The sequence below is a fragment of the Passer domesticus genome, chromosome 13 (genome assembly GCF_036417665.1).
Source record: "Passer domesticus isolate bPasDom1 chromosome 13, bPasDom1.hap1, whole genome shotgun sequence".
Taxonomy (NCBI): Eukaryota; Metazoa; Chordata; class Aves; order Passeriformes; family Passeridae; genus Passer; species Passer domesticus.
This window is the reverse complement of record NC_087486.1, coordinates 8,896,037-8,912,007: the sequence shown is the minus strand read 5'-3', so window position 1 is coordinate 8,912,007 and position 15,971 is coordinate 8,896,037. Positions and strand designations below refer to the sequence as shown.

The window sequence follows — 15,971 nt, the reverse complement described above, 5'->3', positions numbered from 1 at the left end:
TCTCTCTGTGCTGTTGATGCCACTTCTTCAAAAGGAGTGGCTTTGCTGCCAAGCCATCCATCTTCAAAAGGGAATGTGGAAAACTGAACGACAAGGTTCAGTGTAAAACACCACAAGGTGTTTTATTTTTGCAAGACAATAGGACCCAATGAGATCAACACCTGAAAAGTTTCTAATCCAGCCCCGGGTGAGTGCTTGCTCAGGTGGGGAGTGGTGACAGCAAGATCCACAAATGCTCAGGCATGAGAAAACCCATTCTGGACACTTCTGCTTTCTGCAGCTTGTTAGAACTGGGCATAATTTCAAACATTTCCACGAATGGCAGGAAAATGCTTCAGCACATCTGCTCCCAGCACTGGCTCCATGGGATGAGAGTCCCTTGGGAGAGCTGCTGAGCAGGACCCTGCTCAAGTGTCCACGTTGCAATGGTTTTATGGGCTCTAATATAAGGAAACTGAACAATGTGTGCATGGGGCCATTTACCATGACCTACAATGGCAGGAGCAGGGCCTGTGTGCCCTGCTGCCACTCTGGGGTGATGGACACTGCAGTAGTGAGAGCAGATCTGGTGCTAGGGACGTCTTTACAGCTCTCCAAGGCCCTCTGCAAAGTGCTGCAGTGAAGGTCTTTTCCCTTGTCTGTTAGGAAGGCTTTTGAAGCAAAAAGATGAAGACATAAAAGGATTGATACATACAAAATTGCAGAGTCAGAGCCATGCAGGGTGTCAGATCCAGCTTTCTGCTGCACCTCAAGTCCTGCTTCATAACCCAGGGGTGGCATCCAGGCATGGAGCTGCCCTGGGGATCCCACACATGAGGAAATGACTGGGAAGGTGTGACTGCCCTTCTGGGAAGACATGAGGATTACTTTGATGTATTCTATGGTTATTCTCTCTGGTGGCTTCTGGTATCTTTTTCTTTTGGACGTGTGGCTTCATCTTTCCAAAAAGCCCAACAGCCAAAAGTCTGTGGGTGTGTGGATACAGCACTCGACGGAAGATCTTCTTGGCAGCCTTTGTTTGTTTTTGTGCTTGTTCCTGGTGACTGGGAGCTGTTTACATTTGCCCACAGAGTAACCACAGCAACAAAACTGCCCAGCACCAAGAATTAAAGCCATTAGCTAACAATGATCATAATGCAGTGATCAGGTATGGGGGGAAATCCTCTCACAGCCTCTCCTCTGGTGATGTGAGGAGTGCCTGGCGTGCCACTGGAGAGGGGTGCCTGCAAGGAGGGGAGTGCCAGGACCAAGCACAGCAGCGCACTGAGACTGGCTTGGGCACAAAGCCACGACATCTGTAGGTGCCCACAAGGCTCTGCAGGGCTTCTCCCACCCCCTCAGTGCTTTCTGTAATGTGCAAAAATCCTTTGCAAGCTTAATGAAGCCTGCTCTGCTGCAGACAGGAAGGGTGCTCCCTATCTCTGTTCATTTTCTGCTGAGCTGTGTGTTAGTAATGATGGGAATTTTTCATACACTGATTTTTTTCCCTCCCCTTGGGATAGGAAACATATGTAGTGTCTTTAAAAATAAATAAAATTAATGGCTTAACAATAGAGACTTTGAATATTTGATGAAACATTAGTAGGCTGCAATCAATCAAAAAAAGATCTTTCTCTTCTGAGTAATAAATATGTTAATTATTTTATCTGCTCGGATAAAAGCTTAATTACCATAGCACTTGGGAAGTGGGAGTTGTTATGCATAGTGTTCCTAAGAAAATCAGTTCATTCTGCAAATAAACCAGAATTTCTGCAAGCAAACCAAGAGACATCCTACTGCTACAGACAAGCTGCGCACTTCTCCTGGCAGTGGTATAACCAGTAGGGACTTCATCTCTCTGAACTTCCCCTCAGGCTGGATTTGCCCACTTTTCTCAAGTTTTCCACCTGGTTACATGCTCAACTGTGAGCATGCCTTGCCACCCATCTCTTCTTCATGTGTGGTCTGGGTGGGCTGCAAAAGAGCTGGGCCAAGCACTCCACAGGCCCAATTTGCCAGCAAATATTCTGGAGCTCATCACTCCCTAGCAGCAGAGTGGTTTGGCCAGGCTTGCAGGTTTTCACAAGGAGAGACCAGCAAGGGAAGAGCAGGGACCACTGTGCAGCATCCCCCTCCTTGTTACACCCTGCTAACCCCGCCCTGCTTGGCCATGCTGATGGTGCCTGCATGAAGAACAGCTAAAACACAGAAAATCCATGCTGTGCTTTGCTGCACTGTCATACCCCCGAGTAGGTAGAAGTGAACTTCTTGGGGTTTTTATTAACAATCCAAAAAGAATCACATGAAGATGGCACATTGCAAAACTGATGTGGTGAAGAAAAAGTGGTTTATTGTTGTGGAAATTAAATGAGAAATCAGCTAGACAGGGCTGATAAAGTCTATAAATGCCAAAGACAGTGATGGCATGGGGCTGGGACTGGGGACTGGAAAACTGGTGGTGCAGCCCCTGCTCTTTGTAGGCTGCCTGAGGTGTCCTCCCCAAACAGGGGCTTTGCCGTTTTCACTCTCAAGGACAAAAATATGTCTGGTTTGTGATCCCTTCCAAAGGCCTTTGGCAGCCTCTCCTGGCAGTTGGCTCTTTCTGAAAAGGCAGGCAGCTGTTGCTGAAGTGATTTGGCAGCAGCAGTGCTCTGGAACCTCAGTTCTGCAGGAGAGGATCAGCACCCAAGGTAGCTCCCATTGTGGATGGGGCTGACTTTGCACTAGCAGCTCATCTTTAGAAGGAGAAGATGGGTGTGAAGTCCCCCTCTGTCCTTCTTCATCCCCTGCGTCAGATCAATGCACTCTCCCAAGGAAAATTTAGGAGAAACTCAGCTCCTAAGGATTATACAAGTATCTGTCCCATTCCTGAGAGCTCCCCAGAGCTCAGTAGCTTGGAAGAGAAGTCTCAGAATTTTCTAGATGTGGATGTGGCTTTATGGATAGTCTCAGAGATCAGGGTGCCTAAGAGTTAACATGAATTTCAATCAAGAAGACATTAGGAAGAACAGAGGGAAAACAGATTAGCTGTCCTCTTGCCTTGCTCTATAAGATGAGACAATGAGAGAATGTGATGAGATCAATGGAAAAAATAAAAGGAAATGAGAAATCAAAGGAATTGCTGCTCTACAGCTTATTTCATATGGTGAATTGGGAAATTTGCCCTTCAGGGGATCAAATATTCCCTTATTTTTTTAACAGATTTGGATAACTCATGACTGCAAAGATGAAACCCGCAGGGATTCAAAAGGAAGCAATCCATTTCAGGTACAAGTGGTGGGACACTGCTGGATGTCCCCTCCCCTGGTGCTCTCAGAAACCACACAGAGCTGTGGCATCTGCCAGGGTGTGGCTTCCCACAGGGCTGGAGGGCCGGGTTATTGGAGCTGTAAGTCCAGGGACATTGGCACAGCTACACCACAGGATTGCTCCCAGCACCTCAGGGAGGATCAGCTGCACACACCTCCCCTCTCCAGGCTGCTCATGGAGCAGTGTGGCAGATGCAGACAGAGAAAAGGATCTCCACCTTATCCTTCCAAAGTTTCAATGGTTCTTCTGGAGTCACAGTCCTCATGCCTTAAAGCAGATCCAGCAGATCCTCTCTGGCACCTCAGGTTAACTGTGGGCTTTGGCTCTTTGTGTCCCAAGTGACTTGCCCTCAGAGAAAGAAGTACTTTCTATGAGTTGTCATTCCAGCAGTAGCTCTGATTCCTGTACTTCCCTAGGGCTGTGATTTTGTTTCTTCTTCTTTTAAAGCATTTTGCTGTGCCCACTCCATAGCTCCAGCTCATTGCTGAGCTTTGTATGGGTCATACACTCCCTGTCTTCTGCAACCTCCAAGCCTCTGCCCAGGTGGAAGTCAATGGGAAAACTCTTGCACTGGAGGCTGAAAAGAGAATTTCCGTGTTCTTGGGTAAATGGTCCTTGGGGCACCATTGGTGGGTTGGTGATTGACTCCAGCCAGCACTGGATTCTGATGAGCAAAGATTCAAGGTTTTTGTAGCCACACACTGCTGCCAAAGTCACCTCCTCTTTGGGAGTGCACAATCACCCCAGTTTTCCTCCTCCCCCTGGTGTACAAGCCCTTGGTCTCATGTCCTGACCACTTGGCTGGTAGCAGGCAACTGCTGCCAGAGCTAAGATGAATGATTTGTCCTTGTGCTACTGTCAGAGTTTCTTGAGACCGATGTCTCTCTAATGAACATCTTTACCTTCATAAATTCTTCATTAGCATTTGTATCTCTGGTACTTTGCATATGTTTGCTGGTGATATCTGCTAGATTAGGCATGTTTCCCTTCCAGGTGTCTAAATGGGTTTTTCTTTCCCCCAGCAGTGACTTTGGCTATGCCAGGCAGTGTCTCTTCCCCTTGGCACAGTAAACTTCCCATAGATATGGCACTTTGGTGACAAAGGAGCCACATTTTAGCAGTAAGAATACCTTGGCTTTAACCTTTTGAAGGTTAAACTCCAAAAATGAAACTCCCCATGGATACGGAGAACAACAACAAAAAAAGCTTTTAAACTGCACTGCTCTCTATGTCTGCAAGCAGTGGGTGCCAGCAGAAAGGAGGCCAGCTCCAAACAATCCCAGCCTTGCCCCACACTCTGCTTCCAGACTTTGAACGTGTTTTGTTTTATCTTATCCTTGGATTTTCTGTTCTCTCTAATTGCATTTAGTGCCTGGCTTGGGAAAGGCTGTTCTGCTGCGAATGCAGCTGTGCCCCTGCTCCCTGCACAGCCCACCCCTCTGCTCAGAGCTGTCAGGTGGGACAGCTGCCTTGCAGGGTCTGTTTTTGCCAAGGAGATGTTGAAATTATTGGCCAGTTCTTCAAAGGTCTGCCGTGCTTCTTGATGTTCCTCACCGGAGCGGGGCAGCGGAAGAAAGTCGCCTGGGAAATGCTGTCTGGAAGTGAAAATTGGATTCTTTAATGCTCTTGAAGAGCAAATAAAGTTTCTAAGTATGAGAAGTAGCCCACGCAGCCTTTAGATGTGTTTGTACCCAAACAAACCCACGTTGTACCCAACATATTAATTTCTTTGGCATGTAAATCACTCCAAGTAAGCTATCGGGTAAGGCTGGATGCAGGAAGCAAAAATCCAGGACAGGTTTGCCTTTCCCACAACACTGGCCTGATCTTGTATCCATGATTATGCTAGCTGGTCAGGAGGGTTATATCAGATAAGAAAGTTATTATTAATTTGACTTGTATGTGTAGGACAGAATGGACTTGTTTTTCTTAAAAAATATCTTAAAATGTTCCAGTTCAAGCTAAGGAACCATCTCCTTACCCTTCTGTTCAACCCCAGGATTTTGTCTAAGGGTATTTGAAGTTTCAGGGTGTTTCTCGGAATTTTCTCTTTTGCTTGTTTTGTAAACCCTGGGTGCAGAAGCAGCAGCCTGTGTCAGCAGCAGGTGTAGCATACCTATGTTGCTTTCAAAGCCTGTTATATTAACTTTCATCCCCTCTGGGCTGACCTCTGTCCTCTGATTATAACACACACCAGGGATTTCCATCACAGTCCTGTACTTCATCCCTGGCCTCATGTGTAATTTGGTTGGATGCAACTTGGAGTTGCAGATAATCTGGCTGATGAGAATAGATGGTGAAAAAGGTGCAGTAATTTCTTTCTTGATGCCAACAAGCACTGTTTTAAACTGCAATTTGTGCTTCTGTCTGCACAAATCCATCTAGAGCTAGAGCATGATAAAACAAGTTGCCCTTTAGCATTCTTTAGCTTCTGTTCTTTGCTGCTAGGAGACAACTTTCAGGGCAAGGCAGCTGGATTTACACTTATGGAGAAAAAAGTTGGAGTGGAAAGAAGCAAAATGACAACTGTGGTGCAAGTTACAATAATCCTAATGACTGAGGCAGCAGCTGGGTCTGCTCCTGCATGCCCAGACCATGGTGGGGAGATCCTACCCCTGCACCAACCCAGGGAGCCCAACCCCTCAAGTCCACACAGGGCAGGACAGGGCAGGCATGTGTTTTAGTGTGTGCTTCAAAAGGATCCTCACGTTCTCTCCTGGCCTTCTGACAGGCCCAGCTCTTGCTTTGAATTGTTAGAATCATGGAACCATAAAATCTTTAAGTTGGAAAAGCCCTCTAAGATCATTGAGTCCAACCATTTCCCCAGAACTGCCAAAGCCACCACTAAACCCAAGGGATGTCTCCAGTGATGCATCTGCACAGCTTTAAATCCCTTCAGAGGTGGTGACTCCACCTGTGCCAGGACTTGATAACCATTTTGGTGAAGACATTTTTCCTTGTATCCAACCTGAACCTCCCCTGGCACAACTCGTGGCTGTTTGTTCTTGTCCTGTCACTTTTTACCTGTGAGAAGAGGCTGATCCCCACCTGGCTACAACCTCCTCTCAGGGAGTTACAGAGAGTGAGAGGGTCCCTCCTGAGTCACCTTTTTCTCCAGGCTGAGTTCCCCCAGCTCCCTCAGCTGCTCTTCACCAGACTTGTGCTGCAGACCCTGCCCCAGCTCTGTTGCCTTCTCTGGACATGCAAAGACTACTTGGCACTGTTCCTTACCAGGACTAAAAAAAGAGATGCAGTAGAACCAATTTCTTGTTTAGATACCAATATTCAGCTCTCTGATGTCACCCTGATTAATCCAGCTTGCTTGAAAACTGACAGAAGGCAACCAAGCAAAAAAAAACCAAAACAAAACAAAAAAAAAACCCAGAGAAGTAGAAATAGCAATGTCCCCTCCCTAATTTTCATGGTGGAATTTGCTGGATGTGGGGCTGATGGAATTAACAGGGTATTGCTCATTGTTTGGGGAATGTCTTGAACAGTATGAACTATGAGATCTTCTGGCCATATAAGCCAGCAGAACTCCATCAGCAGAAACTCTGCTATAGAATATTCTGGTTCTTTTCAGTGCATACTTTTAACAAACTCACCAGCCAAATCTTGTGTCTTTCCCTAATTCATTCAAGACACATACTATAAATCATCCTTGATTCTGACCCATGAAGGAAAACTAACTTGACAAATCCCTTTCTGTATTAATTTTTGTCAAAACATTGTTTATAACAATGGGTGGGTTGCTGATATCTCTGGCTCTTGTTGCCCAGGACCCTGTGGGTTTGGTAAGCCCTCAGCTGGAGTCCATGTGGATGTCTTTCCTCAGCTCTTTGTTTCTCATGTTAAGACTTGTGCCTTAGAGTGAGGAGCCTGATTTATTAAAAAACACCATATAATATAATAAGATAGATGTCAGCAATGTTAAATGCCTCCATAAATTTTGCTTCTCTAGAGCAGATCAAATGTGCAATTATTTGAGGCATGATGAAGGCATCCTGCACTGAGGCAACATTTTAGTGACCTGATAACGTGAGCAGTTCTTGCCATGTGCTTACAGAAATGAGGCTGGGGGATTGCACTGTCTCTCTCTTCTCCCCCAATAAATATTTCAACTTTATAGATATTTTCAGCTTAACTTAACAGAGGATTTGTACCTGATGGGTTGCAGGTGACAGCGCTGGGCACCTGTGTGTGACTGATTTTTTTCTGTGGCACGTGGAGATGTGAAGGTCTGATACTGGCTGTGCTGTGCATCTGGCTATTCACCTCCACAAGAGTTTGAAGTAGAGCCTGTGGCCGTGCCTGGAGCTTTCCTTTAGAGAGATGGGGATGCAGGCACTAAAAAGAGCCCAAAGGGATTTTTCTGCATGTATTTGTGCTTTCCTTCCCCTATAGAAGAATTTTCCTCTTCTATTCCCAGGGTGTTGTCCACTGTATCTCTTTTTGCTTGTCTCCACCATGTCACTGCCAGGTTCTTGAAGCTCCTGGGGCTATTTCCAGCCCACACAATGCTGGGCTGGCAGCACAGAGCCTGGGGAAAAACCCAGCCTGGAGCACAGCCTGGGGCTGCAGCTTTCCATTCCCAGGTTGTGGCTCAATGTGGAAAATGTGTGCTGCTCATTTGTCTTGCTCTCTCTGCCTGTAAATTAGCAGTGCCAATTAGCATCCAAAAATAGGCGGAGTGTTAAGGACTTGCAAAGGTTGGAAACTATTATATATGTAAATATTCAATATAATTCAATCAGAATTAGCATGAACCCTCCTTGTACAAGTAAGCATTTGTTTTCCAAGACATAGGCTCACAGTATTCTAATATTAATATTATTAGATTATTTGGAATATATTAATAATATTTAGATTGACTATTAGGAAAAATTTATTCACCAAAAGGATTGGAATAGGATTGCCCAGGGCAATGGTGGAGTCACCATGCCTTGAGGGATTTAAAACACACACAGATGTGTGTCCCCTTGGGGACATGGCTTGGTGGGGAGTGGGCAGTGCTGGGTAAAGGGTTGGACTCAACGGTCTTAGAGAGCATTTCTAACCTATGTGATTCTATGAATACATGATTAAACATATACATATATATGTGTGTGTGTGTGTGTATACATATATATATATATGTCTGGGTTTCTTTCCCAGTGAAAAACAAGGTATGTAGGGACAAGGAAGCAAAGGTGAAATGTTTATATCACGGCTGGAAAGTGCTCCTCAGTCCTGTACTATGAGTTTGTGGGGACAAAAATCACACCATTTGATTCCTTAGAAAAAATCCCATTGTGGATTTCTAAGGTTTTGAATTTGTTTAAACAGGGTGAAATTTGCATAATCAACGTGGCCTCAATAAACCTTTTGATCCTTTGGCATGCAGGAGTCTCACTCACTGTGGGTTTGTCCCCATGCAATGCAGTAGCTGCAGCTCCTCTGTGCAGGTCTGTCAGGAGACACCAGCCAAGGAAAAACCGACTGAGGGTCAGCAGAGAGATGAGAGCCCCAGGGCTCAGTGGGTGCTGACAGCCATGATTTATCTCACTGTATTGTAGGGCAGGTGGAGCTGGCCCCACACCTCTGTTTTCATGTCTCTAACACAACCTCATCCAGCTTTTGCATTTTGTCCCGCTGCCAAGTGCTGTGCGAGCCCCTGCCGTGCCTCCCTGCCATTAATCACCAGAGCCTTTCCCTGGGCTGCCCTGTGCTTCCTTAGAGACCAAACCCTCCTTATCATTCACATATAATCTTGTTACAGCTTTATACCTGCTTGCATGGTCCACTTATCAGCCAATAAATCTGAGCAGGACCAAACAGCGGCAACGGTGTGTTGGCTGGTTCCTGGTGTTGATTCCCTGGGCTGTGGCACTCAGGCAGTTTCTCAACAATCTCTTTTTGCACTGGTGCTTAAAGCAAACACCTCGCCCCAGTTCTGCCTGCCATGAACCTGGGTAAGGTGTGTTCTCCAGCCAGTTCCACTTGCTGTTCTCACCTTGAGGTGTTTCCTGCGCAAGCACCCTCATCCACACGTTGTCCCACGGGTAACAAGGCACTCTGCCCTCTCCCTGAGCCTGGGCATGGGCAGCATGAGCACTCAGCACAGCCTGAATTCCAGATCTGCATTTCGGAGCCTTCCCACTTTTCTTTGCCTTGATATATTTATGCTGGCTTTCAGGAGAAAAGTAGGATTTTATGAGAAAGTTGAGTTTTTTCTATGGTTAAAAAAAATCCAGCTTAGGGAGGGTTTCTGTGACCTCGGTCAACATGCTCATGCTGAGGCATCAAAAAAATCCCTCCAAAACAATCAAAGCAGGAAAAATCAAGCCTGACAGTTTTCTATAAGTTGTAGGTGAGCCGGGAGCTAAGATTTAAGTGGCAGATGAAGGAGTTCATTGCACTAGTTTTGAAATATGGACCTATAAATCTCCAATTTTCTACATGCAGAGCCCAGCATGTTCCTGTATATTTATTTTGTTGAATGTTAAGTGGTTCAGTTTTCCTGTGGTTGCCTTGATTTTTTTTTCTCAGCGGAGTTTAATTCAACATAAGCCCCACTACTTAGTCATTTTGTTCATATTTCTTCATTTAGATGCTTGTGCAGGAAAAGGTTAGGAGCAATCAGAAAATATTGGAATCAAAATAAATGTTCTCTAATCTCTCTTCAAGCCCAGACTGAAATGTTATTAGTACTTCTGGGCTTGTCTGGATTAGTTTCTTAAGAAGCTGAAGCTGAACAGATCTAACTAGATTATTAATTTAGTAAAACAGGGCCTCTCCAGGGACTAAGCCAAATGAATATCATGTTGCTTTGTTTCTCTCCATGGACTCATGGCTTCTGTGGTGGATTTGTCCTTCTTTAAAACAGGGAATGATGTGAGCAAAGGGGGTGTCAACACCCATCGTGGCAGAAGTGGGTGAAGGGTATCTTCAGCCTCTCCTCCTCCTCCTCACTGCTCCTTGCTGTGTGTTTGGGTTAAGAAATGTGGGCTGCAAACAGCTCATGTCTTGCTGCCTCTGCAGCAATGTCAGCTTGAATCTTAGCCCATGCTGATGGACATTATTACCCTTTTCAACCAGAGTAATTCTTTCATTCCTGTGAAATGTGCTGTCTTATACTTTATCCAGTGAGGAGATACTGATACAGAAAAACAGGATGTTTTTCTGGGGTGTTTGAACATTACACACAGAGTCACTCCTCTGGACAGGGGAGACATCTGTGAGCAAGTCCAAAAATTTCATGGTTGGGCACCTGGGCTTGAGATGCTGCACCCTTCCCAAATGACCTGGGAGGAGGAGGATGAGCCAGGAGCAGTACAGGAGGAGCACAGTACAGAATTGCTTTTTGTGCTAAAGGGCCACAGGACACACAAAATCAAGATTGCTTTAAATGAAAAGATTTATTTCAACTTTGTACCTGGGGTACACATAACTGAGAGAAGTCGTGGGCACAGGGGTATAAATGGACTGGAAATGGAGGTATACTGGCCTGTGAAAATGGGGTTATTGATTACCAGTGATGTTAGTCCTGATTAAAGCTCCAGATTGTGCCCAGTGAGGGATGTCTGGATGCTGGGGCTCTGTTGAACTGTGTTCTACCTGCACTCCTCTCCCTCCCCAGGTCAGCACTGTGCCCTGCTGTGGCTGGTGCCCAGGGAGGGGTAAAAGGATGGATTGCTCCATGGGGTCATGCAGTGATGCAGCACTACTTAAACCCCTGGGGTTTAAATACATGTTGTAGCCTCACTCATCACTTGAAGGAGGGCAGAGGAGACAGGGCATCACCCAGAGAAAGCAGGTGATCAGCAATGTCCCACGATGCCACAGTTTCCTGAACACGAGCTGTGTTTATATTTTAAAAAAGTCCTTATAGGAGAGTCATTGAGAGTTAGTAGTCAAATATTTAATAAACAAGGAAGGGATAGGACTAAGTGGGTTTGGCTGCTGGTGGAGTCCATAGGTAAGAGCAAATTGGCTCATTTTTTTTTCAATTTCCCTCTTTCTGTAGGAGACAGAAAGAAGGACAGAGAGGGGCAACTCCTTCTCTGCAATCCTTGGTGCTGCTGCAGCATGGCCAGTGTCACCCAGAGTGCAAAGTGGCTCCAATGTCCTCGGCTGAGGAAAGCCAAGTGTGAGATGAGTTGGATCCTTCCCGCTGTTCTCTGAGTGCGGTCGATTGCAGCATCTGGTTGTAAGTGTGAGAGTAATTCCTTGTGGGCTTTAGTACTGGTGGTAGGAAAAAGATTGTGTTTTGTGAGGTTTCAGTAAGTGACACCTGCACTTCAACAGCTGAAGTGCCCTGAGGCAGCTCGTGTCTCATTACTTGAGGGCTTTTTTAACCCTTTCCACAAGGCTGGCTCCTGTGGCTGATGCACGATGGCAAGGCTTAGAACTTAGGGCTGTCCTCAGGTGGGAATGGACAAGATAAGACTGAAGTTATGCTTTGTTTTTCTCCTTCCTTCCCAGATAATGCCTGTAGGATGGATCAGTTTTTGGAGGTGAGTCCCCTCATTTCCTGTTTAAGGACTGTGCAGAGATAGCTCAGCTACCACCATGCTCTTCTGTGAAAAGTTTTAGGTTCCTCACAGAGCCAAAGTTCCCACTGAGCAACTATTCAGCATGTATAAACAGGTTAAAATCTCAGGGGTTTGGGTCGCTTAGCAGAAAAGAAAGCCTGTGACAAAATACTTTCACAATTGCAATGGATCTGCCAAAGAAAATAGATTGAATCTACTAAGGAAGAAATCAGAAATCTCTTGGTGAGATCCAAACAGCAATGCCTGGAAACATAAAGCAATTTGTCTCTTGTATGAGCCATAACCAGAACCAGCAGCAATAAGTCTAAGGAAGTTTAAGCAAACAGTGAATTTTTTTGCAGTTCTTTTTCTGTTTCCATAATTTTTGATAGGAAAATGGAGTTTACACATCACCCTGACACTGTTAGTTTTCTTCCAGCTGCTTTCTATTTGTGAAAGTGTGTGTCATATTTATCTTGTACTCTTTAAATAACCACAATTTTATTAGTTACTCCTTATAACCTCTCTAAACATAGCACTATTTTGGGAGGAACATGACAATTTTGCATAAGAAAACATGAAGTGTTATATAAATGTGAAAGAAAGGGAAGGCAATGACGATAAGTGGAGCTGAGCAGAATGTTTCTGGATAGTTCTGAAGGAGAATGTCCCTTTGCAAAATCAATATTTGCAGTGGGCAAATTTCAGTGCTGTGAAGTATTTTTAATTTCCTTTTGGAAAAATTAAATGGATTTCCTAGTCTTACCAGAAAGTAATTTCTCAATTCTCTTTTTGGCAGGAAGCAATGTAGATAAAAGCAAGGATGTAAAAATACTAAAAAAACCCTTCACCCTAAGTGCTCCTAAAATTGAATTGGATTATTTCATATTTTTTATTCATGTTTTACTCCATGTAAAACAGGATGTAGGATGAATATATTTTAAACATTACACATTTTTGTGGGAAAGGACTTCCATGTTCTTGTGTTAAGACAAACAAAGAAAGATGCTCACTAATTTCCTACTTTTAATAATACTACCTCTGTGTAGTAACAGGGTTGGATTACACACTGATCTGTCTAAGCATTTAATCATCTGTACAGCTTTCAACATCCAAATGAACTCAAAAAATCTTTCTGTGCTCAGAGCATCACAAAATGCTTACATGGCTAATTTTGGCTCCAGTCAAATGCTTTTCTGGATTAGACAAAAATGACCAAATTGATGTTTGGAAACAATGGTTTGGTTTTTGCCTCCCCCTAATATTTCTGGGCATGGTCATGGGGACACTGGTACTATTTATGCAACAGAATTATTATTGTCCAATTTGAGACTTTTTGGATTTATTTTTTCCTTTGATTTCTGAAAAGGCTTCCAGCAAAATACACTGACAATGTTGAAGGTATTGCTGTGATTCATGACTTTTTTCTTCATATTTTCTAGTAAAAAAGTGCTTAATCCACTTAAGCCCCTTCAAAATTAATTGGCACGTTTAGCAGTTTCCAGTAATAAATATTATTCCATCTGTTCCATTGTTTCCTGCCGAAAAGTTGTTTTGATTTTAATTTGTTTCTGATGGTTCCCCCCAGCCTCTGTTTGGGGAAATGGCTCCCTTTTAATTCATTTTGTTTGGAGACCAAGTGCTCTGGTGCAGCGTTTCCCTGCACTGGGGCCGCAGCTGCCAGCGCTTCACCCGCAGGGATGGCAGGAAGTGCATCCACAGAAAAACGATCCTTGGTGGGGTAACGTGGCAGGATATGATCAGATGATGAAGGGTCTGGAGCAGGAGCCCTGGGGGAAGTGGCTGAGGGGTTGTTTAGTCTTGAGAAAAGGACAGCTCAAGGGAGACGCGGCTGCGCTCGCGCTGCCGGAACAGAGGTTGTAGGAATTGGTCTCTTCTCCCAGGCAACCAGCAACAGGACAAGGGGAAATGGCCTCAAGTTGCACCAGGGGAGGTTCAGGTTGGATATTAGGAAAGATTTCTTCACTGAAAGAATGGTTAAACACTTGAAGAGGCTTCCCAGGGTAGTGGTGAAATCACCATTGCTGGAAGTGTTCAAAAAATGAATAAATGTGGCACTTTGCAGCATGGTTTAGTGGGCATGGGGGGTATTCAGTCAAAGGTTGGATTTTATTATCTTGGAGGTCTTTTCCAACCATAATGATTCTATGATTCTTTGAGTTTCTGTAGGCAACATAGAGGTGAGGGTTGTAATCAAAAACTGGTGATTTTGGAGCAAAGCAGTTATATTTGCACATGGTAATTTTCTGAACTTGTATGTGGCTCTGCTCACCTTCTGTGCATTCTTAATTTCTGGATTGGAGTATGGCAAACATCTGCTACCCTGCTTGTGAAATATTCACAACTTTTCATTAAATCACAGCCACAAGGTACTGCTGAGTGTTTTCCTTGCTGAAATACTGCGTGGATGACAGCAGGATGTGCTGTCCCTCACTGGTTTCTGATGGCGTGGAGGCATGGGCATAACAAAGTGACCTCATAATCTTCCTGCAGGTGAAAGTTCTGCTGCAATCTTGAGTTACATATTGATTAACTGTGTTTTTATTGATTTTATTTTACTACTTTGGATGTCAGGGCTTTTCTGAACTTGTCTCTGGAGAACTTAGAGCTGGAGTAAAACATGTACCTTTATATGGATGGTTTCCTCCTTCTGTGTTAACATTTAATTATATTTCCCATGAACACACCTTACTGTGGAGTTCATTTTCATCTCAGGATTGCTCATGAAATTGTGGATTGCTGAGAATGTGCTTGGGATGCTGCAGGCTGGGAAGGTCCCCAGAGCATGGGGGGTTCAAGTACCACGGCAAGCAAACATTTCCTCCCTGAACCAAGAGGAATCAGATCTTCCACCCACCCTGAGCACTGCAGTTCTCACTGATGATTTATTTTAAGTCAATTCCTGCTGGTGGTGACAGGTGACTTTGGGTGATCTGTGTGCTTAATATAAGCAGAATCCATAGGGAATGTTTTTCTTGAGTTACAGATTGATGAGTGACTCCTATGTCATATGGCGCACAACTGGTATATAGATTTGAGCTAAACCACACACACATGTATTGTCAGCAATCCATTTCTAAGAATTTGCTCATATTATCTTTTCCCTCTACAGAGTGCTATACAGCTTAAGCTATCAACCTGGCAAAAAATTTGAAGCATCTATTGAGGCTATCTTGGTGGGTTTTTTTGGTTGGTTTTTTTTTTTAGAATTCGTAGAAGAAATTAAAAGATAGATATGGGAAAGTGAATTGTGAATTACAGACTCCTACTCACCTGGATGACTGCTGAGCCAAGCTGTGTGGCTGTCAGGGCTGTGCAGATGATGCCCTTGTGCATCTCCATCCCAGGACCAGCTGCACTGTCCCTGCTGGCTGCTCTTCATCCTCCCGTGCTCCAGGGTGAGCCTTGGACATTGTGTTATTGAGGTGCAGCATTAGTCTTTCTCACTGAACATCTGGTCCTGCTTGCTATTCCTAACCTCCATCCAAATTTTGCAAATGTCCTTAAGTATTTTGGAGAGCTCATGGCTGTGCAGGAGGAGAAGCACCTTGCTGAATAACACCACGTGCAGTGGAGCAGCGGAAATGGCCACTAGATGAGCAGAGTTTCAGGGGGGAAGACAGAAGCAATCCAGATGAGGACTTGGAGGAGTGGGATGCCTGCAGATGGGCCAGCCCCTGCTGAACACTGGGATAGCCCATTGCCCATGGAGAGCTGGGAGAGGTTTCTAGGACAACTGATGGGCTTTGGGAACAGGGAAAGAATGGAGCCAAATCTTAAAGTCAGATGAGGAGAAAATGAGTAACATCTGCTGAGACGTGTGAAAGAGCCATTTGTGCTCACTGCAACCTGAAGCCTTTCTGCAGCAGCCACAGCAGCGTGGGCCAGCTCGCTGTCCCCCACACAGGCTGGCTGGCCCAGGGGTCGTTAGGCATGATTTATGTGCTCATTACACAGAGCCACAGCTCTGGACACTGCCCTGTGCCTCACTGGTGTGTCCCCCCCACAGGGGCATCACTTCACCTCCGTGTATTCACAGAGAAAAGCCTCTGTCCTGCCCCGAGGCTGCAGAGGGGTGAGGTCCCGGGGATGCTGCTGCTGTACAATTATTAGTTATATTAATGGCTCATAAATAACAGGTTACTGCCA

General features: G+C 44.9%; 1 long non-coding RNA gene across 3 annotated transcripts in view; it reads left to right on the top strand.

The window, feature by feature from the left end:
• Positions 1-15,971, top strand: part of LOC135279929 (uncharacterized) — a 38,122-nt gene that overhangs the window by 6,351 nt on the left and 15,800 nt on the right. For all 3 annotated transcript variants that reach the window (XR_010347071.1, XR_010347070.1, XR_010347069.1), the window contains exons 2-3: positions 11,294-11,476; positions 11,752-11,783. This is a non-coding gene — a long non-coding RNA (uncharacterized LOC135279929). The remainder of the gene's footprint in view (positions 1-11,293; positions 11,477-11,751; positions 11,784-15,971) is intronic.